Source organism: Uranotaenia lowii, chromosome 1, assembly GCF_029784155.1.
Source record: "Uranotaenia lowii strain MFRU-FL chromosome 1, ASM2978415v1, whole genome shotgun sequence".
NCBI lineage: Eukaryota > Metazoa > Arthropoda > Insecta > Diptera > Culicidae > Uranotaenia > Uranotaenia lowii.
In genome coordinates, this window is record NC_073691.1 from 110,416,796 (window position 1) to 110,444,471 (window position 27,676).

At 34.9% G+C, this 27,676-nt stretch overlaps 1 protein-coding gene across 9 annotated transcripts in view; it reads right to left on the reverse strand.

Annotated features, from left to right (window-relative positions):
* Positions 1-27,676, reverse strand: part of LOC129738637 (broad-complex core protein isoforms 1/2/3/4/5) — a 257,900-nt gene that overhangs the window by 184,780 nt on the left and 45,444 nt on the right. For 8 of the 9 annotated variants that reach the window (XM_055729884.1, XM_055729883.1, XM_055729880.1 and 5 more), the window contains exon 2: positions 15,032-15,054. The gene's annotated coding sequence lies outside the window, so the exon portion shown is untranslated. Of the gene's footprint in view, positions 1-15,031; positions 15,055-27,676 lie in introns of those variants that run through there. The other variant, XM_055729890.1, reaches the window with a different exon arrangement.

Genomic DNA, 27,676 nt, shown 5'->3' on the forward strand with positions numbered 1-27,676 from the left:
CTTCCGTCTTCAACCATTTAAGCCCTTTTGCAAACTCTTTGCTTCATCAGGGATCACGGTTAGAAAAAAAGAGCTAGTTTATCAAGGGGAAATTTGAATGGTATCGATTTGCCTTCAATATTTCACTCGATCCATTTTTACTGGACATTCCTATGGATATATCCTATGGATTCGGTGATACTAGCTCGTCTTCGGTTCTGACTACTTCAAAAAAATTGTTTATTGGAGTATGCAAGAGCGAGAGGTTGCTAGTTGAACTAAATGAGTATCTTACTAACAATCCTTACATTTTCCTCATTGACTACTAGGACGTGGCTGGCGCCGTTATTAATCTTATAAATCATATAAAAATGGCAGAGCAATAGTTTTGTACAATGAGAATGGCTGCTTATCCTAAGTACCATTCTTTTAGACTCTCTGCAAAATAGATAGATGGTCTTGATTAATCACGGAGTAGCAACCATTGCACAGTGGTGCAGAACATTAATCTAGCTGTACGAAATTAATAGCGTCCAGGGATGAAGAGATAGACATTTAATGTCTCCTGCAACATTGTTCAGTTTTACATAGAGCATAATCCAATATCAACATTTATGTCGAGGGGTCCACCGATAGTGAGATAAAAATGCTAACTTTTTTGTTCTTCAAATTAGGGCTTTAATGTCTTCGACAAAGTTGTTTACCAAAATACATATATGTTTGTTGAATATGTCAAAGTCCTATCGCATCACCCTCAGGAGTTACAGTCAAAGTAAAAAAAAAATCTCCTAATAAAACAGTTTTTTGAACCTGATAAAATGGTTCGCTGTCTTTGAACCAATGTTGTAACAAGCCACGATCTACAACTGTCGTAAACATTATGATGGATTTAGAAGTTGCTGAAGCCCTATAGAAAGTATTTGGTGTATTTTATTGGCAATTTTTGAAGGCTCGTTTATCGAAAAGTGCACATTTTTGCAACACCCCTTTTTTTCGTGATTATGATAAGCGAAATCATTTCCATTTGAAATTAGCGGGGAAATCGGTGGAAATAGTAGAGATTTGAATAATTGAAAATACACTTTTTATATGAAAAGTACCTATTTTACTTATATTAAATGCAACACTTTATTAATGAATTAAATGTTATCAACGTTTTTTTCAAAAAGTGAAACAGGTAATTTTCATATAAAAAGTGTATTTTCAATCATTCAAATCAAAGAGGGGTGTTGCGAAAATGTGCACTTTTCGATGGACGCTTTCTATTAGGATATATTGACAGTTTTACACGAACACCACCTTAGCAGGAGGCCTCAGCGCTAACCTCAAACCATGGGAGAACAGAATCAATTTTTGAGAAGGGCGCACGATAAACGCAATTTTGCGGTACAAATATCGACAAATTCGCCCTGTAGAAAAGTGACACACAGATGCTCGTGTTTCGATTTTTTTGGGTGTTCAGGGCTGCCAAGTGCATTGATATTTGGAAAATGATTATATTTTTTTAATTGCATTTTTAATGAAAAACGTTTTCATGTACTGAGAATTTGCAACTCCCCCGTAGATTTCTATTCGAATGTGAAATTAAACGCAACATGTATCTGAACTGAATAACAACTGTCTGTCACACTTAAATCATGTAGCGAATTATGTGGATATATTTAAAATAATCAGAGCATACAGGCTATTGTTTTCATAGTCAACATAGACGAGGCTTTAATTAATTCACCCTGTGGAAAAGTGACACACAGATGCTCGTGTTTCGATTTTTTTGGGTGTTCAGGGCTGCCAAGTGCATTGATATTTGGAAAATGATTATATTTTTTTAATTGCATTTTTAATGAAAAACGTTTTCATGTACTGAGAATTTGCAACTCCCCCGTAGATTTCTATTCGAATGTGAAATTAAACGCAACATTTATCTGAACTGAATAACAACTGTCTGTCACACTTAAATCATGTAGCGAATTATGTGGATATATTTAAAATAATCAGAGCATACAGGCTATTGTTTTCATAGTCAACATAGACGAGGCTTTAATTAATTCACTTTTTTGTAGCAGTGAATGATTTTGCATTCGTTTAGAAGTTAGAAACAACTCTTTTTAATTTACCGAGAGGCACATGAAAATATATTTCAGATGTTTTAAATGCACCTTGAAAATTCATTAGCAAAAAATGACTTATCTTCATATATTTAGAGACGCCCCGTAATGAATTCAAACGTTATCTGTTGATAGTTAAAAATTTAATCATTTCAGAAAATTAGATTATAATTAGTTTAAAAAAAACAAATACTGATTTTAGTAACGCACCTAGCATCACTGGTGAGGCCGTCAGCTCATCAAAGTTTGAGGTTATGGCTGAGGCCAATTTTTCGCCAATACTATCGCCCGTATATACCCTTATAGGGCTTCAGCAATTTCTAAACCCATCATAATGTATGAAACAATTGTAGATTGTGGCTTGTTACAACTTTGTTTCAAAGACAGCGAACCATTTTATTCAATCTACAACGTGTCAGATTAAAAAAAAAACTGTTTTATTAGGAGATTTTTTTTTACTTTGACTGTAACTCCTGAGGGTGATGTGATAGGACTTTGACATATTCAACAAACATATGTATTTTGGTAAACAACTTTGTCGAAGACATTAAAGCCCTAATTTGAAGAACAAAAAAGTTAGCATTTTTATCTCGCTATCGGTGGACCCCTCGGCAAAAATGTTGATATTGGAATATGCTCCATATTTAAATGAATAACGTTGCTGAAGACATCAAATGTCTATCTCTTCATCCCTGGGCGCTATTAAATAATTTCGTACAGCTAGATTGGTGTTCTGCACCACTGTGCATTGGCGACGTGTAACTTGTTCTGCTTAGCCACGCCACCGATCATGGAATTCGAAATGTATAGTTTGAAATTAAATGAAAAAAATACGAAGTGTTTCTAGAATCTATTTTAATAAAAAAAACTGTTAATGAAGCATTTCGAGTTCAATGATTTATGGTGGATATGAGTAGTCAATAAAGCTATGCTAACTACTTACTTACTTAATGATCCCGCGCCGATCCTCCGGTGCATAGGGCCGTGGTAAAAGACCTCCACTGTTGACGATCCGGAGCCAGCGTCTTCACCTGGTCCCAGTCAAGATTCTCGTCGACAGTTCGGATTTCAGCGGCTAGGCTTCGCCGCCACGAGTTTCTGGGCCTGCCTCTTCTTCGATGACCTTCTGGGTTCCAGTCAAGCGCCTCTCTGCAAATCTCGTTTTCATCTTTTCGCAGCGTGTGCCCAATCCATCTCCACTTACGTTCCCGAATCTCGATTTCTAGCGCCCTTTGATGACACCGGCGATGTAGTTCCTCATTCGAGATCCAGTTGCCAGGCCACCAAGCGCGGATGATGTTCCGCAGGCAGCGGTTTACAAATACTTGTAGTTTTCGCGTCGTCACCGCATATGTGCACCAAGTTTCGCACCCGTACAGCAATACGGATTTGACGTTTGAGTTGAAGATTCGGATTTTCGTTCGTAGAGAGATCTGGCGTGACCGCCAGATGTTTCGGAGACTCGCAAACGCAAATCGGGCCTTTCTGATCCGGGTTTCGATGTCTTTCCTGGTACCACCATCAGGCGTTATCTGGCTACCAAGATACTGGAAGCACTCCACTTTCTCAACTTGTTGCCCAGCTACCATGAAACTGGAGGGATTTCCTGTGTTGATCTCCATCGACTTGGTCTTTCCGACATTGACTTTTAGACCTGCTGCCTTGGAGCTTTCGGTGAGGTCGTCGAGTTTGCTCTGCATGTCTTGTTGTGTTTGGGCGAGCAAAACAATATCGTCAGCCAGGTCAAGGTCGTTCAGTTGCTCCATTGTTAAAGGATTCCACGGCAATCCTCGGTTCGGTGCACAGTCGATCGATCCAGTCAGAATCTCATCCATTACGATGAGGAAAAGTAGCGGTGATAAGATACATCCTTGTTTCACTCCAGCAGTTACCGGGATTGGTTCGGACAAGACACCATCGTGCAAGACCTTGCACGAAAATGCCTCGTATTGTGCTTCGATGAGATGGACTAGTTTCTCTGGGACCCCTCGTCGCCTTAGAGCCGCCCAGATGTTTTCATGATTAAGTCGGTCGAATGCTTTTTCGAAATCAACGAACACCAGCAGAAGAGAGTCCTGGAATTCGTTGATTTGTTCCAGTATGATTCGTAGCGTTGTGATGTGGTCCACACATGATCGTCCGGATCGGAATCCAGCTTGTTGCCGTCGGAGTGTAGCGTCGATTTTCTCCTGGATCCTGTTCAGGATCACTTTGCAGAGTACTTTGAGGGTTGTACAGATCAAAGTTATGCCACGCCAGTTATCGCACTCTGTTAGGTCTCCTTTCTTCGGGACCTTAACGAGGATACCCTGCATCCAGTCGGCCGGGAATGTTGCAGTATCCCAGATGTCAGCGAAAAGACGGTGCAACATTTGTGCTGACAGGGCAGGGTCGGCTTTCAGCATTTCAGCAGGGATGCAATCGATCCCAGGTGCTTTGTTGGATTTCATGTTTTTGATTGCCGCTTCTATTTCAGCCAGCGAGGGCGCTTCCGAGTTGACGCCATTTATGCGACTTACTGTTGGCGCTTCAAGCAGCGGGTTCTGTTGGCCATCGCTATTCGTGACTCGGAAGAGTTGTTCGAAGTGCGCAGTCCATCGTTTGAGCTGATCTGTTCGATCGGTCAATAACTGACCTGCTCGGTCTTTCAGCGGCATTCTTGCATTAGTTTTTGCACCACTGAGGCGGCGAGAAATGTCATAAAGTAATCGGATATCTCCATTGGCGGCGGCTCTTTCCCCCTCTTCGGCTAGGGAGTTTGTCCAGGCTCTCTTGTCTCGTCTACAAGCTCGTTTAACTGCCTTTTCCAGCTCCGCATATCGTAAGCGGGCGGCTGCTTTGGCTGACCCGGTACATGCCTGCTCAATTCCGACTTTCGCCTTTCTCCGATCATCGACCATCCTCCAAGTTTCATCCGACATCCATTCACTTCTTCTTCCACAAACTTTACCGAGAGTACCATGGCTCGTCGTGATAAAGGCATTCTTGATTCCACACCACTGTTCTTCGACTGTTCCGTCTGTCGGCAGCTCCGAGGCTCGGGATTCTAGCTGTTCAACGTATGCCCTTTTCACCTCTGGATTCTCCAACCGGCGGACGTCGTATCGACACCCGACTTTCTCCTCGCGCCTTTGGACACGCGCAACTCTCAGTCGTATCTCGCCAAGGACGAGGTGATGGTCAGATGCAATGTCTGCGCTTCGCTTGTTGCGGACATCAAGAAGGCTCCTTCTCCATTTTCGGCTGATGCAGATGTGGTCAATTTGATTTTCTGTTCGGCCATCTCGGGATACCCAAGTGACCTTATGTGCTGGTCGATGGGGGAAGAGCGATCCACCGATCACCATGTTGTTATTGCCACAAAATTCTACAAACAGCTCTCCGTTTTCGCTCATCTGTCCTAGGCCATGGCGCCCCATGATGCGCTCAAGGTCTTGATTGTCGGAGCCAATCTTTGCGTTGAAGTCGCCCAAATGGATTTGAATGTCACCCTTCGGAATTCTCTCTACCACGCTGTTCAGTTGACTGTAAAACTGCTCTTTCTCCTGCAAATCGGCAACGTCAGTTGGCGCATAACACTGGACCATTGTAAGGTTTCTAACCCGTGTTCTAAATCTGGCTACGATTATTCTTTCGTTTATCGGTTCCCATCTAATGAGGGCCGCGTAGGCCTGCGGGCTTAACAGGAAACCAACTCCTCGTTCCCGAGTAGCATGTTCTCCTCGTATGCCAGAGTAAAGCTATGCTAAGCTGGTCGAAAATTTGACCGTACAGCATTAACATTTACATCAAAGTGTTTTTAAAAATATCTTCATTTAGTATGGAAAAATGATCTCTTTTTAGATCTATGATCATTCACATACAGTTGCGAAAAAAAAGTGGCGAAGAACAGCGAAAAAACTACCAACTTTGGCAGGCTGCCATTTCTTTCACAGTTTATATTTCATCATGAAATTTTCACACGAGCTAGTTTAACTTAAAATCAAATTTCATATCAAATTTCACATTCTTTACATTCTAGTATCTGGCCAAATTTTATCAAAATCGAATAACGCGATCGAAAATTAAAATTACTTGAATATGATGTTGGTTTCGGGGCAACAGGTGATTTTTGATAGTTTAGTATAAGGTTGCCAGAATTTTGTCTACACAAATCAAATTTCTTAAAATTCTCGATCAAAATCTGGGCAATATCCGGGGAAATTTGGTCAAAATCAAGGATATCAAAATCAAGGAAAAAAAAATAAAAAAATTTGATTTAAATTCATCAGCAGATTTTAAATCGTATTGACTTTCAAAATACTTTTCATTATTATTTTTACGAAACTAGCTTAAAAAATTTCGTTTTGGACGCATAAATAAAGAAGTTTTACATTTTTTTTAGTTTAATTTGAGAATCAAAAAAACCCGGGCAAAATTCGGGCTTTTCCAATGAAATCCAGGCAATCGGGCCGGACCGGACTTTTCCAAAATTTTATATTCAATATCCGGGCAATCTGGCAACTTTTGTTTAACCTTCCTTTGCGGTTGATCCAATCCAATGATTTTTAAACTATACCTATATTCATGAGGATCTAGGAATTTTGATGGAAAAAAGTGCCATTCTGTTCAATGACATTCAATTCCAACCGATAGTGATGAATTAATAATGAAGGGACTGATAGGGGAAACAATTCTAGTATTAAATAATAGAATTTCAATATATCGAGGACCAAATCTGTGGTATATTGACTTTTACTTTATGCTTTTTGCTATCCTGAGCTCAACTAATCTTAAATGTTGAATTAAGTTTTTTAATTATATTCTAAGAAATCAAATGCGACACTTTAATTAACGCAAGAATTTGAAATCTGCACATTTGATTTCATGTTTAGATACGGCTCAGCGAATTCCTGAAATCTCTCGCTGTATGTTTTTCGCGGATCTTCATATGATAAATATCACAAACAAATTTAGTTAATTGCCATATTTTCAAAGATTAAGATATTTAATTGTTCAGATTTCTAATTATTCAGTAAAAAAAAACTATGTATTTCTAGAAGAAAATAAATGATTCATGACATTTGATATCAGAAACCAAAAACTTTTTTTTTACTTTTAATGAATCTATAAAACAGCCAAAGTTTAGCTGAAATAGTGAAATTTCATTATTCGAACCGGGATAGTCACGATCTTTGTTGAAAACGCCACCTTTTTTTTTGCCATTTTTCTCTTTTGGCTCGAGTTTCAGACACCAACAAAATTAAATTTTTTTTTTCTTCATAAGTAGATAGTGACATGATGACGATTCCGAAATGTTATAATTTACTAAAATTGGTTCAGTAGTTTTGAAGATATAGGAAAAATAGTAATCCGGGTCTACCGGGACCCTAACCGTTTAATTGTCCTTTTTTAAACGTAAAGGAAGGTTAATATTTCCTGCAACGGAACACAACTTATTGCAGAACTCAATTTTTTCATCTCTTTTCGTAATTATCCAACTCAGCAAGCCTCTTTGGATAAATTTACGACTCGTGCTGATAAAAAAAACACTTTTAGCAACTTGTTTCATAAATAACTTTTTCAACTCCCTCTAGAAAAAAATGTTCTGAAGGAAATTAATTTTTTTTATTATTTCGAGTGCAATTGTTGAGTGATTAAAAATCACGATTTTTTACTATCTTCAGACATTTGAAAAAGAATTTACCCCACTGAACTTCAGTCTCATTCGTACTTGAATATCTTAATTAGAGTCCTAGTTATCTGCTAAAAGCTGCCAATTCAAAAGTTATTAACATTTTATTGAGACTTGTTTATTTCGTACTTGGTAGCTTGCGTTTGGTGTGGTTTTTGCACGAAAAATTTTCACTACTTTCGCTGGCTAACCAAGATAAATTCTTTTTATTTTTGAAAACTCAAAACATACATATTGCTGCCATCACTGAACTTTGTTAAAGCCAGACAAAAACTTGAAAAGCACTGCTGACTTTAAAATTTTGCGAAATGATCGACTTGATCGACAAGGAGGGGGTGTAGCTATTGTCATTAATAGTCGTCTCAAATTTAGACTTCCTCCTTCTTTCAATACAAAAGTCTTAGAAACAATTGGAATTGAATTAGAAACTTCTATGGGGAAAATTATAATTATTGCGGCATATTTGCCTTTTCAATGTAGCGGTGAACAGAAAATTTTTTTGAAGGGAGATTTACAAAAACTCACCAGAAATAAATCTATTTTTTTATTATTGGTGACTTTAATGCAAAACATCGATCTTGGAACAATATTTCATCAAATTAAAATGGAAATATTTTATTTAATGACTGCTCTGCAGGTTATTATACTGTTAAATATCCTAATGGGCTTACCTACTTGTTTTCCTTCAATTAGAAATCCCTCCACGAATGATTTGAATCTAACGGCGAGCATTGTAGTCAATTAGTTACTCATGCGGACCTCGATTTAGACTACCTTCCAGTAACTTTCTCTCTATCCCAAAATCCCATTGAAAACCCATTGAAATCAACTTTAAACTTTCAAAAAGCTGACTGGGAGCGATATAGGAATTTTATTGAACGTAATTTAGATGTTAACGTTCCACTGAATTCAATAGAAGATTTTGATATGGCTGTAGAACATTCGACAACTTCAATAGTCAATGCTAAAGCAGCTTCAATACCTAAAATTAAACATAAATTTAATCAACCTTTGATCGATGACGATCTTCAGTTTTTGAAACGGCTGAAAAACATTCGTCGACGCCAATATCAACGAACTAGGGATCCTTATTAGAAATTTCTTTAATGCGACCTTCAAAAAGAGATCAAACGCCGTTTAAATATTACTCGTAATGAAATTTTTCAAAAGCATTAGAGGACATAAAACTCTACTCAAAGCCCATTCCAACTTTGAAAGATGCAGATAAAATAACGCAGAAAAAGCTCAAAAACTAGCCCAACAGTTTGAGTGTGCTCATGATTTTAATTTAAACATTGTTAGTCCAATTGATGCTTGATTTACCCTTGAATTGGATGATATTCTTTCTAAACAAAATGTGTTTGAAAGTTCTTGTGAGACAAATATTGATGAAATTAAATTGATTTTCAAAAAATTTAAAAACACGAAAGCTCCGGGGGAAGATGGGATTTTCTATATTTTCATTAAAATGTTGCCTGAAAGCACTTTAATTTTTTTGTTGAAATCTTCAATAAATGTTTTCACTTGGCTTATTTTCCCAATAAATGGAAAAATGCCAAAGTAACTCCAATTTTGAAAGTTATCGACCAATTAGTTTGCTTCCTTCTTTAAGTAAACTATTAAGAGAGTTATTTTGGATAGAATGATGATTCACATCAATCTGAATTCTATTTTTCCTGATGAACAATTTGGTTTTTGTCATGGACATTCTACTACACATCAACTTTTGAGTGTAACTAATTTGATTAACGCTAGCAAATCTGAAGGTTATTCAACTGGGGTTGCTCTTTGTGATATTGAAAAAGCTTTTGACAGTGTTTGGCACAAAGGTTTAGTAGCTTAATTAGCTCGATTTGATTTTCCCGTATATCTCACCAAAATTATTCAGAATTTTTTGACTAGCCGAACCTTACAAGTAAGCTATCAAAATTCATGCTCTGAAAGAACACCCATTAGAGCTGGTGTCCCTCAGGGTAGTATACTTGGGCCAATTTTATAAAATAATTTTAACTTCTAATCTTCCTGATGTACCAGAAGGAAAAGGTAGAAGATTATTTGCTGACGATACTTTGCTTTCAGCCAAAGGTCGGAATTTACGGGTGGTACGCAGTAGATTGCAACAAAATTTAAATTCCTTTTTGAATTACTTGAAAATGTGTAAAATTTCTCCTAACGCTTCCAAAACTCAACTTATTTTATTTCTCCATAAGCCAAGAGCAAATTTTTTAAAACCTAATGAAAATCATTCCATAACTTTTAATGGGGTTTCATTAGAATGGTCTGATCACGTGAAGTACTTGGGACTCACACTTGATCGGAATCTTACTTTTAAAAACCACATTGAAGCTATTCAATCTAAATGTAATAAATACACTAAATCTCTTTATTCTCTCATCAACAGGAAATCCAAGTTGTGTTTGCGAAATAAGATGCTGATATACAAACAGCTGTTCCGACCAACGATATGTATGCAGTTCCGATTTGGTCTAGCTGCTGCGCGACGAGGAAGAAAGCCATCCAAAGGATTCAGAACAAGGTTCTGAAAATGATTTTGCGGCTTCCCAAGGTGGCACAGCACCGAAGATCTTCGTCGGATTGTGGGTATTCAATCGATCGAAGAGATGGCCAATAAAATAATCTCCAACTTCAGAGGCAAATCGATGCAGTTTTCCATCGCAGAGATTCGCTTTCTCTACAATTAAGTTAGTTTTTAGGATCTAGGATTAAGTTTATACAGTTTTTTTTGCTCTACAGGATATTCTCCTATATCTCAAGTGCTTTATTGCTATAGCAAGTTTGAATCAAATAAGCAATGTTTAGAATTTACTGAATCAAAGAGTTGAACTTATCATAATTGATCTGAACACTTAATTTACTTTAATAATGTAACTTAAATGTGATGATTAAAAGACTAATAAAGACATATTTATAAAAAAAAAAGAGGCGTGTCAATCTTACATACCCTAAAATATAACAGTACACAAACAAAATCATTACATTATTATCATACTTACACTGCAAATGAACAGAAGCATTTGAAAAACTATATTCAAAGTTTGACGAATTTTTATAAACTAAATATTGCCGGCTGAAAAGCATTTCATAAGTTGTTATTTAGTTTGCCCTCTTCTACATATTTTTAACTTCTGTATGATAAGTATTGTAAAAATTGGACGACATTCAACACCTTATACCATACATCCTGACAGTATGCGAGAGAACGCAAGTTTTGCTTTCAATGCATGTAAACCGTTGCCAGCGATAATATTTGCTGCTTCTATCATTGGACAATTTCGTTATCGATTTTTGAAAAGAGCATACAAGCCAATTGTCAACAAACTGAGTTTCTAGTATGATCGCATTAAACTTTCTATTTTACATTTGAAAAAAAAAAAATGATCCTCTTTTTGATTTTAGTGTAGTTTAGTTTGATTTTTCAGATAAGGCGAATAGCTTTTTTATGGGAGTGCAATCACGATGCTCTTTCTCCCCTTCATCTCATGAGCGAAAAGTTTTTTTTTGTTTTCATCTGTCAAGGTTTTTCCCCTCCAAATCGCGAACAAAAAGGCCAATAGTCATTAGCAATTAACAAACGGCATTCTTATGTTTCCAGGTCAATTTCGGCTAAAAAACTCCAATAATAGTGGTTTATGCATGGTTATGTGCTAAAAATTTTGCAAATATTTTGAGTTAAAGTACTTGTAGCTAATTTCAAGCTGATAAATTGGCTTAAATATTACTTATTCGGTGAGTGATCCAAAAGGCGAACAGTAATTCTGGATTTCAAAAAGGCACTCATATTTTGGCGAATAGACAAAATGAGAAAACGAAAGGGCCAATATCAAATTTATTAATTTTTATGGTAACAATAACGGAAAACTTATATTATCCTCTCGAGAAATGAAATTATACAAATTCTTAAGAAGTTTAGGTACTAAGTGAGGAAAATGATTGGATATAGTGAAATAGGCAAGTGATTATATTTTCTCAAACTTTGAATGCGTTTTTCTCAAAACAGAGGTTTTGGCATATTGGCCTTTTTTCAATAATCGATACCGATTTATCCAAATGAACCCAGTGATTTTAAAAAATCTGGTTGCACTGCTTATCGCAGAGAGAACAGCAAGGTTGTTTTCTCACTTGAATCCTGCGTCATCATATCCAAGTCGGTAGACTTTAACCCTTCGTTTCATAAAGTAACAAATTTGCAACAATTAATTAAAGCTGTTGTAAATTATGCAAAAATTCAAATAGTCAACTTTTTTCTTCATGGCAATCATATTTCTAACTTCAAGATACGGTTCAATTAAAAAAAAATTACTTTCCGAGTATATATGTACAAACTAGACCAACTTCTTTCTGAAAAATATGAAATGTTAAAAAAGGCTTATTTTTCAGAATTTTGACCTAGTCCAATTCGCACCGAGGAAAACAAAATTGACTGGAAAAAATATTTTCGCATTTTCAGTAATGCAATTAACACAATTGAATACAATTTGAATTTTTTTTTTTTAAATTTTTGTCTGATATAATGGCCTTTTATTAATTGTTGCAAATTTGCAACATCATGCAACGGTAGCACCTTTAGTTACGTATTAGGATATATTGACAGTTTTACACGAACACCACCTTAGCAGGAGGCTTCAGCCCTAACCTCAAACCATGAGAGAACAGGGTCGATTTTTGAGAAGGGCGCACGACAAACGCGTTTTTCCGGTACTCATATCGACAAATTTGCCCTGTGGAAAAACGATACACGGTGTTCGTGTTTTGATTTTTTTGGGCGTTCAGGGTTGCCAAGTACATTGATATTTGGAAAATGATTATATTTTTTAATTGCATTGTTATTGAAAAACCTTTTCATAAGTACTGAGAATTTGCAATATTCCCGTAGATTTCTAGAAAAAAATGAAATGCAATTAAATGCGTAGAAATTGATTGCAACATTTATCTGAACGGAATAACAACTGCCTGTATCACTTAAACGATGTAGCGAATTATGTGGATTTGTTTATAATAATCAGAGCATGCAGGAGATTATTTTAAAAGTCAACATAGACGGGCTTTCATTAAATTACTTTTTTTGTAACAGTTAATGATTTGGCATTCGTTTAGAAGATAGAAACAAATTTTGGATCTATCAAGCAGTATATGAAAACATATTTCAGATGTTTCAAATTCACCTTGAAAATTCATTAGAAAAATATGGCTTATCTTCATCCATTTTGGGACGCCTCATAATGAATTCAAACGTTTAGCTGTTGACATTTAAAAAATTTGATCAATTCAGAAATATTATAATAAGTTGAAATCAAACATATGCTGATTTTAGTAACGCACCTGGTGAGGCCGCCAGCAAATTAAAGTTTGAGGTTATGGCTGAGGCCAATTTTTCGCCAATACTATCGTCCGTATATACCCTTATAAGGGCTACAAAGTATGTTTTCGAAAGTTTCATCGTTTAAACAGTGTATATGTTTTCCGATGAAAGTATTATTATTTTAATGTTAGATTATCATGTAATCGAGACAATTTCAAAAATAATGCAGATCCATTATCCTCTAACTGAACAAAATGGCTACCAACTGAAGAAATATGGGAAAAAATAGTAAAAAAATCCTTTTGACTAGATCATCAACCATTCGTATCATAAAGTAAAAAAAATGGCATTAATTACGAAACCTCGTTTGAAATCCTGCATAAAAGTTGAAAAATTGTATTTCTTAAGGGTCACATATGTATGTATGTTGTATGTTGGTTATCCACCATGGGTGCACGGATTCACCGCAGTTTTTGTCTGAGTATGTTTTCAAATGTATTCTCAGATTATTAAGTTCGATAATATATTTCCAAAGGGTCACATTTAGTACAAATTTGTGACTTTTGAGTAGTTGAAGTATTTGTAGTAATAGCTTGAATGTATAATTTTTCGAATACAACGAGCGCTGTGTTTCTATGATTTTCAATATTATATTGTGATCCGCGGGAAAGATTTTCTGGGTTCGAAATAAATATTTTCGCATTTTTAGTAAATTAATTATTAACATACTTTTTTTCATACTAGTACATTGAATTTTTACATGCAAATGCATTATATGTTCTCAACATTATACAATGTAGTATCCTAGTTTGGAACATGAGTTCCATAATGTGCGTCAATTACTTTTTATCATTTAAACAGTATTAATGTTTACAGTATTAATGTTTACAGTATTAATGCTTTCAGTCCGAATGCGCTAATGAAACTTTTTTTTTTTCTTTTTCTAGAATTTTAACTCTCTCGAGTTATTCATCCTCAAAACGCGCTAATGAAACGGTGCATGATGGTGAATTAGCAGTTTCATTTTAGTCCTACTTATAATTCCGTCAACTCTTCTGAATGTGTACCATCGGAAAATCATTTTCGATATTGAACCCTAACCGTTCCCCTTCCCTCTTCCAAATTAGAATCAAAGCTAACATTTGAGTCACCGCAACTATTACTTCTCCTTCCTCTACAAATATGGATTAAATAGTGATCCACTCGGCAAAATGAAACTTATAAGTAAATTGCATTAATAAATAAACCTATAATTTAAAAAATTCAACAAAAGTTATATGAGTGCATTTTGAAGGTATTTTATCCATCGGTTTTCTTTATTAAGGAATATTGAAAATATTGTTTTTTTTTGTTTTGTTTTATTATTGGTGTTTCAATAAACAATGCCAATTGTTTCTTCAACAATTTGTATTCCCTGATTTTCAAGTTACTTGGTTCTTTGCAAATAAGTATACCATGTACAACCATCACTTTTTCTGTTATAATGGTTTTATAATTCGTTGTTGTCAGCCGAGAATAAACTTTTTTTCAAATTGTTGTATATTGCGCTTAAGAACCATGAACACGAAGATCATAAAACCACATAAAATCTTTCACAAAAAATGAAGTTTTATTTATTTTATTTTATTTCTGGAGTCTTTGATTATTGTCATACAAACTGATTGTTTAAGATTAGCTTATAATTAAATTACATAGCAATTAAGTTAGGTGACGTCACGGATTGCACATTTAAACTTAGATTTTGTAACATGATAGTCAAACAAGTGAGAAAAAGCATTGAAAACTTCACAAGTTACTGAAAAAAAAATTGTTGATCTAATTAATCTCAATAATGCATGTAACCACATACTTAGGTAGAAACTGATTTTTGAATCGTGCTTCTACTTTTTCTTTAAATAGTTTATGTTATCTTGCGTATTCAATTAAAAATTTAGGTACCAACTTTAAACTTACCTCAATACATCGGCCTCAGATATCTGAAAAGAAAAAATGAAGTTATTCGTTAACTATATTTATTTTGCAACTAAAATTTGTCAAATCCAGTATAAAAAAAGGAAAAAATAATCGAAGCAGCAAAAATGGTTGAAACTTGAAACCGATCATTCTTTGAAAAAAAAAGCTAAGCTTTGAATATTGCATTATATGATCATTATGTAATTTCAAATGTATTTACGGAATCTTCTAACCGGAAGATATTTTTCAAGTCGTTACGCAGTCTCTGAGTCAGTTCTTTTTTCTTATTGTTAAATATACGAAAATTCATAGATATTCATACAAAATCGTCCTGAGTAGATAAAAAAATATCGATGTAAAGCTGTACAAAATGTTTCAACATCACACAAATATAGAGGCTCATTTCGCGTCCCAAGTCTTTTAAGTTTTTTAGTTTTGCAACTCCGTACTAAAATGTTTGTATTTCAAAAAGCGATTTGGTTTTGAAAAGGCGTGCTTTTTTAACCAAAAAAAGAGTTTCAAAAAATACTAGAATAAAATACCTAAATTTCAACAGTTTTCTGTTTCTGTCAGAAAAACCATTTAATTAATGGTTATAATTAATAAATTGACTAAAGTTTTTCATTTCAAATATGATTGGATTAATGAATCAGACTTTTTTCTTCATTCTCTACCGTTTTTGTTGATCAAAAGTTTCAAAACAACGGTTTTATTATCCTTTTACTTAAACCTCTCGATGATCTAGTTTTCGACATTCGTTTTTAGTTTTCGACACAAAACGTTTTAGTTTTCGACAAGCATATTTCCACCTTCTTTGTAACCGTAGTTGCTGAACATGTGCTTCACTCCAATGCTTGATTTGAACCTTATGGCTTGTGGACATTTTTGACAGTGTTTGCATACTTTTCCACCACTCACACACAATAATTCTCTGAATTATGAACGGTTTAATCAGCTATCAATTTGATAATGATGAATTTTGAAGGAAACTGTGCAAATTTTTTTTTCTTTTTCTCTTGCTTCTTAAATTTAAAATTTTGAAAAACAATAGGTCGGATAAAAGTTTTTACAGGCAATAATATGATGTCAAAGTTTTGATTGTCCAAACACTAGTAAACGAGTTATTATATCAGCAAAACAACGTGCAAGTTTCTAAAAGGACTAAGCTTTATTTGCATATTGGAATTGCTTGTCTACTTCACGGCGTTTTTTACATTATGAAAACAGTATAAACATACCCAAGAAGATGGGTGTCGAAAAATAGACTATTAAGTGAGTTTTCAGCGCTAGTTTTCGACAGCTCAAAAATAGTTGAAATTGCATCAAATGTTGGCAAAAATATAAAATAAATTACCCAAAAAGGTTGATTCCATAACCATATCCATCCATAGATAACTTTTATATTGCTTTTTATCGAATAAAAGAGGAGTTTTTTAATGATTCGAAACCATTTTCATTTGGTCGATTGCATTTCACGGTGATTCAGAATGTTACTTCTAAATTATTGATTTGCTACTATTCAACAACTTATTTAGAAGAATTTTTATATTCAACGTATACTAAAGTGGGAGGGAAAAAATTGAAATAAAAATAAACATAGTTAGCTCGAGCCACCAGATAGAAAGATAAGCCTTTCATTAAAAAATTATCGGAAACTAGCTCCTGTCGAAATTTAGAGTCAACTGGGGCAATATGCAACACTTTTCAACTTTAATGACTTCTAAAAAAACTTATGTTCACAATTCACAATTAATCACACCTCTCATGCATAAAAAGTTTTAAGGTTGATGAGACATCAAATTGGCGTAGTCAGAGAAATTATTGGCAACAAACTTTGTTTTAAAAGAAAAATCTTATGAAAACGTATGAAAATTTACAGTTTTTGATAAATTTACGATGCTCTAAAGACCATTACGCATGAAAACACCAATTGCAGTAACTTTTTTGTATTGTTAAAATCAAGTTCCACTCTTTTTCCCAGAAAATATGGATGCTGCATACATTTAGGGGTAAAACAATCTACTTGCTGAAATCATAAAAATAAATGTTTGGATGAAATAAATTTCAATGTTTACAAATGCGTGATGCAAAACAATTATATTTCAGCATATGGAAACGAGATTTACAATGTGTTTCTTTGATTTTCATTTTGATGCATTTTACCATAGACAGGAAAACATGTATTTAAAAAAATTGAGTGATTGTGTGTATGCCAATCCTTCATACTAAGCGAAGTTTTTTACGTCATCGAAAAATATTAAAATTTTTAGGGGAGAGCGGGGTAACGTGGGCCAGTCTAAATATCTCAGCTGTGTGTTGAGATAAAAATCTCAATCCTACTGTCATCATCGTCGATTTTTTCTGTTAGAAAAAGCTATCCTTTTCAGAACGTAACGAAAAACAAACATGTAGCGTGGAGTTGCAAAAATAACTACATATTTACGGCCTCAAAAAATTTCTACAAAAAAAAGAAGTAGGAAAACGGATGTGAAATAGCTCAGTGGTAAAAATCTTTTCGTCGTTAAAGAAAACTCTGTGCCGAAAATTGTAACGAACAAGTCCTATACCAAAACAAAAAAAAATAGAAGCTAGGTACTAATTTAATTGTGACACAATCGTTTTCATAGATGTTCAACTTAATGTTATAATATTTCATCCCAAAAAATTCTTTTCGACATTACTTTTTTTCAATTATAATTTTTAAAAAGTACCGAATGTACGTTTATCAACAACGGCGGTCGAATAATCGTTGGAAAATTGTTTGACAAATCGGAGAGCTGAGCTGAGCTGAGGGTGGTTTTGCAATGATTTATTCGATTGCACGATTATTGTTCGCCAAATATCTAACCCCACCAACAGATATCGAATAAAAAAAGATTTGCAAAAAATAATAGTGGAGGCTGTGAATGCATTATAGTACATAGCGCGGCTGCCACGTGATTGGTCAAAACGAGTCAAGCGCAATTTTTATCGAATCCTTTTTTTCGCGTTGTTTCGGAAAATGGACGCCGAATTTCTGTATCAAATGTATAGAAATTTACGATTATTCTAATTGAAAAAAAAAACACGGGTGAAAAAATTAAAATAAAGTTATAATGCCGATGATATGAGCGTCACACATAAAAAGGGCGCACACTCACATCACATTTGGATAGAGATAGATTTTTAATTTTAAATAATAAAAAAACGTGTACAAACGAACGCGGGAGAGCACACACGAAAATATTTCACCCAAACTACCCCCTTTTTCGATTTTTTTTTTTGTATTTATGTTTGATATTAAAAATTCCCCTGCGAGCCCCTCATTTTATGCGATGTTGATGTATTTATTCGGGCATATATGTAGCGGAATCTTAATTTATGTACTGAATTTTGTTTTAATATTCATACAAATGAAATTACACACACGCTGTCATTAGATCCTTTACATCGCAGGAAGCTATGTCAGTTGAGCAGCGCGCGAGAAAAAAAAAGATATGTGTCACAAACGGTTCCTTAGAAAATTGAAGAATCGCCTCTCGTCAACGCCAGCCAGCCATCCCGCCAACTACGATGCTGGAATTAGTCTTTCCGATCCTGGCGCATATCATTAAACTAACTTTCATTGCACCCGCTTGCTTTGATAGTTGCTTTTTTAATGTTAATAATTTGCAAAAAAGGGTACCTATGTAATAGACGGTTTCGGTGATGCGCGAAAATGTGTTTTTTTTCGTATCCCCACATCCCGTGTTTTATTTTTCGTCATTTTTCGCTGCCTCATATTATTATTTATATATAATATAAAATTTTCCATTTCCCGATCCGGCCACCCAGCCTGCTGCCTCCCACCACCCACAAGGATCCACGCTGTAAAAGACTCGCGGGGCTGCCCTGCTTCTCTTTTTGGCTCCCTCTGTCTGTAATACATTATTACAGTGTACCCGAATAGCTCTTCACTCTTTATGGAGGTAGTTAGATTTTTTATGTTTATTTTATTACATTTTAGAGGGTAGTTTTTATGCAGACTTTTTTCCACCACTTGCCGCACGAAAATGTATTTGTCGTACATACATTATAGCTCCGCGAAGCGCGCGTTCGGAAATTATATATACACATTCTTTCCCGCTCAGCCCAAGAGATTGCGGGGTAAGTACGGGTGGTGGTACTTTTTTGGGCGCACACATAAAAAAGGCACATCACTCCATATTCATCTCCCATCCCACCGTATCGAAGCCCACCATCACCACCCACAGCATCCGGATGAGCGGAAAAAAATTCGGTCGCCAAAGCACAAGTACCTCCCGAAATCGTTGGCGTTAGAATATGGTGATTTTGGCTTAGAATCAAGAGCACAATTAAACAAGCTCTATAAGCAAAAGATCGGGGCAAGTGAACGGGAGCTCATTCCATGCTCATGAATGAGGCTGGTAGAATACAGGGAGTGGAGAAAAAAAAGTTCAAATGGGTAAGGAAAATGTGCCGCTTGCTGCAACGAAACCCTCCAAAACAACCTGAACACGCGTGTCGAGAGAATCACCATAGGTAGGTAGGTAAATTGTAAACCGCGCCGGGTTGAGCTAGAGGGACGCGATGAATGGAAGATGCTGGGCTAGGAACGCACAAAGGGCTGTTTCAAGATTTTCCTGGACAGGAATGGAAATTGATTTAGATTTTACCTCCTTGTGCCAACTTAAATCTTTTAATCTAGATAAGCATGAATATGTATGCACATTCACAGTGTAGCATACCTCATTAGTCATTCTACATTGCATTGTTTCGATATTTCAACATGCAGTAGTGCAGAACATTTGCTCTCAAAGTACCAAGGTTCAGAAATAGTTGGTTCGAAAAATACAAACAGCTATAACTTGCCAACTACGAATACAAATTGCATAAACTAGACATTTTTTTTAAAATTACTTGGAATGTTTTATTTAAGTTTGTAGATTAAAGAAGTGTGAGTTGTAGGTATATTAAAATGAAGGAACTTTATTTTAAAAGTTACCTCGCCTTAACTAAGCCTTTCTATTTGCTGATTTATTTATAAATATTTTGTTACAATTGTGTTTGAATTTGAATCAACCATAGGACCATAGCTGTAGGGGTAGATGGAATAGAAATTTACTGATATTTGAGATGCAAATTCCTGACTCATGATTTAGAATTAAACCATACAATTTCCATACCTCTTCCATGGTAATTTAAATTTGTTTTTTTTTTCACTCTGTCCATAGGTATATCAATTTCGTATTAAAAAAAAAGATTGATGCGTTCTTTAACAAGAAAATTTTCTTACAATCGTGCGAAACAAAATCATACAATTCGAGTAAAGTGACCAATTTGAATTGTAAGTTTTTGATCAATTGACCAGCCTGAAGACATCTGGTTGAAATCGGGCAACTCTACACGCTGTTCTCATGGATGGCTCGACCGCCATGAGTAATAAGTCTTCTATTGTGCGAATATCGTTGGTTAGGTAGATTTCATATTTTCGTGTTGTGCGCACGTTGATTATTGGCTAGCGAACGGTAGACAATGTGCAACTCGAGACCCTATACACCCAACCTTCGGGTAGTGGTCATATCACCCCTTGTCTGCAACTTCGATTCTCTACCTCCCCGTGGTGCTAGCTGGAGTACGAGCAATCTTAGCGGAGATCGGGTACCCAACCCCGGTGGATGCTTTGGTTGCATGGAGACTGAGTAATGGGGCTTCGTAGGCGTCTGTTCTCCATGTCAGGGGCGGTGTGCGGAGTGCAACAACGTCCTGGTGGTGTTCGGGACCCGAATCAGCAACATCACGACGGTCTTCCTGCGAGAAAGTGGGGTTAGCTGCGGGCCTTGCGAGCCAAGTTTGAATATCTCCTTAATTTGTGGAACAATTTTTACAATAAATTATATCAAAATATAGCTATGAGTCAGTCTTAATATGTTTCAAAATAAATAAAAAAAAATGGTTGGAGTGTGTGAACACTTAAACAAAAAACTACTGAAAGTTAAGTTCCTTAGCCCCTGTGCTTATACAATATTCGAATATACCGTCAACTAGGGCAACATGCAAAAATTTTCAATTTCAATGGCTTCTAAAAACCTTATGTTCACAGTTAATCATACGCCTTATGTATAAAAAGTCTTAAGGTGATGGGACATCAAATTGGCGTAGTCATAAAAAATATTGATTTCTTCCGTTTTTTTTATTTTCTAAAAAAACATATGATTTTCATTCTCTTCAGAAAATGGGGTAACATGCAACAAACTTTCTTTTGTTTCAACAACTCATACGAATCTTCCATTGAATACTTTATTGACCTTTTCTAGTCACCCTTTAGCCTTAGACTTATAATCGAATCTTTCATCGAATAACGTTCAGTTAATATCATATTTAGCCCGAGTCTTTCATCGGTTTGATAAAACTACCGATCGAGTCTTTCATCGTATCGATGTTAGTAACTATCAAGTCTAGCCCGAGTCTTTCATCGGTCAAGACACCATTTTCTTTCCGTTGTTATCCGAATCTTTCATCGGCTTCACGAGAACTGACAAAAACCAATCGAGTCTTTCATCGAATCGAAATTTATCCCGAATCTTTCATCGGTCAGGAAAGACGCCATTTTCTTTCAAATGCTTCCCGTTTTTATCCGAGTCTTTCATCGGTTTGACAGAGCACAAAATCTAAGCGAGTCTTTCATCGCATTTAATGATTTTGCATCAGACATTATCTCGAGTCTTTCATCGATTTAGCTTACTCCTAGCAAAGCAGGACCGCAAGTTTCATTTGATCTGCCGAAACATGAAAAAGCTTTCCATCGAAAAACAATGTTCGCGAATTGTAATCAACAACACTTTTCACACACTTTTTTCAGCAACATAACTTTTTTTTTTAAATTAGGTTCTTACCTCACCTCACTGCGCCATTGTCGTATTTGTACGTTTATTTTCGGACCTTCATTAATTTTCCATTTTTTTCACTTTTTATACGCGACCGTTAACCTCAAGACTCGTCAGAAGACTAATGTTCAATCGGTAATCTCTTTCGTTCATTGTTCGCCTTAAGTTTAGTTCGCGAATTCGTTTAGTTTGTCTCGCTTTATCATTGACAGCTTTACACGATACATAATTTTTACTCATTTATATGTAAAATATGTTCGTATCAAATGGCATACTCATTTTTGTTTTCGTAAATATTATATTAATCCTTTATTCACTACAGAAACGTGTGAAAACGTATGTTTTGATAAATTTGCGATGACTTAAAGATCATTACGCTTGAAAACACAATTTGCAGTGATTTTATGTGTTGTGAAAACTTGTTTTCACATTTTTTCTAAAAATAAGGGTGCTGCATACATTATGGGGTAAAACAATACTACTGAAAATGGTAAAAGCCGAAATCATAAAAAGTAATGTTTGGATGAAAGAAATTTCAATGTTGATAAATGCGTGTTGCAAAACAATCATATCATATACCAGCATATGGAAATGAGATTTACAATGCGTTTCTTTGATTTGCATTTTGTTGCATTTTACTCCAGATTGGTAACTGAATTATAAAAATATTTATTTAAAAACACTGAGTGATTGTTCGAAAAATATTTTTCACCTCAACAGTGTTGGTATAGAATGGGGAAACCAGTATAAATTTTGTAGGTGATATTATTAAGCCAATCCATCTTACTGGGTGAAGGTTTTTACGGCATCGTAAATTCAATTCGATTTTTCAAATTTTATATAAAAATCAAAATCTTGAAAAGACTAGAATGCAAGAAATTATGTCAGCATCATTTTTTTTATTATTAAAAGATAACTTTATCTCATAACATAAAATTAAAAATGTAGGGGAGTTGAGGGTAAAAACAGCTATTTGAAAAATGTTGGGCAATTGAGGGTAAAACAGCCATAACTCCTGTTCCCAATCCGTGCGGTGGCTCAAATAGGCTTCGTTGGATTCTTCGGAAAAAATCACATAGGATACAACCCATTTGGTTCAAAATTTTCAAGTCCGAACATGCTTTTTTCTGAAATTATTGAAAAATGTAGGGGAATTGAGGGTAAAAACAGCCATACCTCCGTTTTCTGAAGCGTGCGGTGGCTCAAACAGCCTTCATTCGATTTCTCGGAAAAAATCATACAAGATACGTTCCAAAAGGTTCAAAATTTTCAAGTCCAAACATGTATTTTCTTAACAATTTGAAAAATTGAGGGAAATTGAAGGTAAAACAGCCATAACTTCATTTCTCGAAGTGTGCGGGGGCTCAAACAGCCTTCATTCGATTGCTCGGAAAAACCACACAAGATACAACCCATTTGGTTCAAAATTTTCAAATCCGAACATGCTTTTTTCTGAAATAATTGATAAATATAGGGGAATTGAGGGTAAAAACAGCCATAACTCCATTTTCTGAAGCGTGCGGTGGCCAAAACAGCCTTCATTCAACTCCTCAGAAAAAATTACACACGATAAGTCTGTTTTCGTTCAAAATTCTCTGGTTCAAAACAGTGTTTTTCTGGAATGTTTACAAAATGTAGGGGAATTAGGGGTTAAAAAGGCACTATATCTCCGTTCACAAGCTTGTGCGGCGTTTGAAACTATGAGCAATCGATTTGCCGAAAGTTTTCACAAAAGAAAAGTATAATTTCATAGATTTGGGTTATGTAGGACGAAAGATATTGAATTTCTTCGCGGTTTGTACACTTTTTTCCCCATTGTGCATGGGGTCCGGGTGTGGTTTGTCAAACATAATAATCTAAGAATGCATGTGAGCACAATTCTTAGGCACACACTGCGGTGAATCCGTGCACACATGGTGGATTACCAACATACATAACTACTCCCAGCTGAATTGCCAACTATCACCGTGTCCAGAAATCTAGATTTGCAAAGTTCTTATGCTAATACTATGATTAGATTAAATTAGGAGAAATTAGGAGTAAGCATTTATGTCTAATTGTCTTGTGTGAAGAACAAAAAGGTATAACCGTTTCATGTTGATGCAAATTTGCAACAATTAATATTTATGCTAAATAACCGAAATACGTGAAAACAATTTTTTCATTGTTTTCCCTTCACGTATTCATCACTGCGCACTATTGAGAATTTTTCCGAGAAAAAATAAAAAAAATCATAAAAAGAAGGGAAAGAACTTTTAAATTCATTAGGGTCCCCGAAGAAATATTTGTTTTTTGAAGTTTCTGAAAAAGTTACAAGCATTAAAACTTGCAATAGTGTCAAATTGACACTATAATGCGGATAAGGGTTAAACAACTTTGTCGATTGTTCGACCTCTCGAAATTTGATCAACTTTGTGTCAAAACCCTTTAAGCATTCATACTTATCATATTGTATTCATGAAAAACTATTAAATAAATAACTGGAAATGTTAAATCCATTAAATTTGTTGATAGAAATGTCAAATGCCATTTCCAATGTTTAGTTTCATTTCATGCTATCATTAAGTTTTATCCATCGACACCGGCAACATTTTCTGCTGTGCACCACCTTAATGGAGGCTGCGGTAAATTTGTAGTAGGGGGTAGGGGTGAATAAAACGAAAAAAAAAACTTTGCACCGAGAAGGGGGAAAATTTTACACCCCTCGTCGATGGAAGAGCATTTAGAAACTTCGGCGAGGCCGCCAGGATACGGTTCATACGGTTGCTAATAAGCTATTTTATAATGCGAAATAGGTTGACGAAAATCGTTCATTGAATGAGATTGGATTTTTTTTTGTGTTTGCATGACAACCTGGCAACTCTCACGAACTGTTCGAAGAAAACTGATTGATATTTTAAAAATTTTATTCGCTTTTCTATACTCACTCTTTTTTTTATTTCAAAGTAAACTTATAGCTATACGAAAACAATAAATCAAATCTCAAAGTTAATTTTCACATTGAGAACGCAAGACAACTTAGAACTCAGAACGCAACACGAAAACTATTACTAAAACTAAAAATATAATCGAGATGAAAAGCTGCAACCAGTCCTGGCATTCTCAATCTGAAGGTATTTTTTCCTCATTGTATATCTAGAGTCAAATCAAAGATGACGAATCCTTGACTGAAAATCTGATTCCAAATTCTGAATCCAGAGTTATAAATTCTTCCTACTGATATGAATTCTGAGTTCTGAATTCTGATATGATTCTGAATTCTGAATTCTGACTATGAATTCTGAATACCAATTCTATTCCTGCTAGTAGCACCTCTAATCCCATCTCTTATCCTATAAATAGTTAGCTGTGTGGGGTAAAGTGTTGTCTGCGTTAGTATTTTTTACTTTCCCGATCTTTGAAATCTTATAGGGGAACTATGCGTAGATACGAAATGCGCAGAGCGGGCAAGATGCGCCACCATCAGTATTTTATTAATCAAACAGTTTTCAACATTTCTGAAAATGCCAGTTCGTTATATTTACACAATTATGCGTTCATAAAAATTTGTGGACCTTCAAAGTTTTTTATATCACGTAAATTTGACGAAAAACGGAAACAAAATTTTCTAGAAGTTTTTCTTGCAATTTTTCCACTTTCTCGTAAAGAATTTGAGCAATTTTAAATAAAAGTGTCGAGGCGAAGCAAAGCGCGCCATGTCCGCTTATTTTTAAGCATGTTTCTTATTTGTTTACATTTACACTGCCGGCCAAGAGTTTTGGATTACCCACTTAAAAAAAATGCAAATATTGATCGTTGTTATCTCAGCCGTCTTAGGACATATTGCAAATCTTCTGATTTTATTTGAAAGATAATGAGCAATAGCTATTTTGAATGTATTTTGCCCAGATGTAATGTTTTGGTTTTGTACCTTAAACGTAACCTAATGTTAGAACATTTTAAAAAAATCGCACTCAATATTCAAAGTCGATCATCTCGGGATAGGGTGCATGAGTTGCATTTGAATCCTCATTTTTTACTTCTCAAAACACAATCAAAAAATTTTGTGCGAAAATTTAAGAATGTACTTTTAATTAATAAAATAGACACTTAAATTATCATCCAAAAGTTTGGGATCACCCCTTAGTATGGTGTATCGGCCAAAAGTTTGGGATCATTCTTTTTAAAACATGCAAGTTTATCTCATTCATATCTTCCTAATCTAACATAGTATTGCAGATCTAAAGGGTTTATTTGGGAGCTTAGGAATTGTTTTTTTTTCATAAATTCATTTAAAAATTATATTTTAAAGTGATAACCATAAAAAAATTAGAATCATAAGGTCAAAATTTGCATGTTTTAGTGGGTGATTTCAAACATATGGCTGGCAGTGTATGTACAATTTTCATCGCAATACTTTATAAGAAATTTCTATGTTTAATTGTAAAACATAACTTTAATATAAGCGGAAGTATTTGAAATTCCTGAATTTCCTGAAGATTTAACCCTTTAATGCATAGTGTTGTTTTAGAACAACACTAATCAAAAAACAAATATCTCGAGCACGCGTGTATATTTTTGAGTGATGGGTTAATCAAAAACCTTCTAAAGATTAAAGGAAATAAGTCCATGTTATTATACTGTATGTGTGAGATATCGACCAAAGTATGCGGAAAAGTTGGAAAAATCAAATAAATTTATTTAAAAAAAAGTAGTTTTTGGAAAATCGCTGTTATATCTTGAGATTTAGCAATTCTTTTTAAATTTTTTTAAACTTATTTTTATCTTATTTTTTAATCTTATTCAATCACAAACACTTCCTTGCCCCCAATTCACAAGGTTTTGAAGAAATTTGGAAAATCGTCATGAAAAGAATTGAGAATTTCAAAAAATATTTTGCAACTTTGATGGGCCATAACTTTTACAATACTCAAAATAACGAACCTGTAGGGTTGTGTCATTCGAATTGAAATATTGTCATTTCACTGAGTCAATAACTGCAATTCTCATTTTAAAAAAGTCTTGCATTAAAGGGTTAGTTACCTTTTCACAAGAATGTCAGTATATCTGGCAACGCTACCAACGGTAATCGCTGGTCCATTGATAGCATGGGTTCGATTCCCATCTCGGTACTGGGTGTTAAATGTTAATCTTAAGTTGTCCATGCCATTTATTCAGTCTGTAAAGCCTAAATCGGCTAAGACGGTATATGTCTTTACAGAAAGCCTTTTATAATTTAACTACTAAGACTTATTTTATTGGTTTATGTGTTTCAGTTTATATGAACAGTAGACTGAGTCGATTTGGGGTCATTTTTGAATTTCTCATACCCTGGGGTCTAAAAAGCTTCGTTTTTTAAGTAACGTTTACATGAGTAAATTTGAACTTTAAGGTTTGTATGGGAAAATTGAATATTTTATACTGAAAAATCAACATCATTTTTGTTTCTTCTGTGGAACCAAGCCCGCTAATAGTTTTTGTGCACATTTATAAATTCTCGCATGTAAATTTTCCGCTGAACAACTTTGTCGAAGATCGTAGCTTCGTATCTTATTATGCAAAAAAAGTTATTAGCTGTTTAACAGGGATATGTCTTTTCCCATTGATAAACAATAAATTCAATTGACACCACTGCTGGGTGCCTAATGAGGTATTGCAAGAGCAAAAGAACTGTTTTGAATCGAAACAATCAACACACATGTGATTATTTCGCACAAAATCAGTTTTCATGACCAAAACATGCTTTTCATTTTTACCTCTAAGGTGACCCATACAATCTCGGTACGATGGACAATGCTGA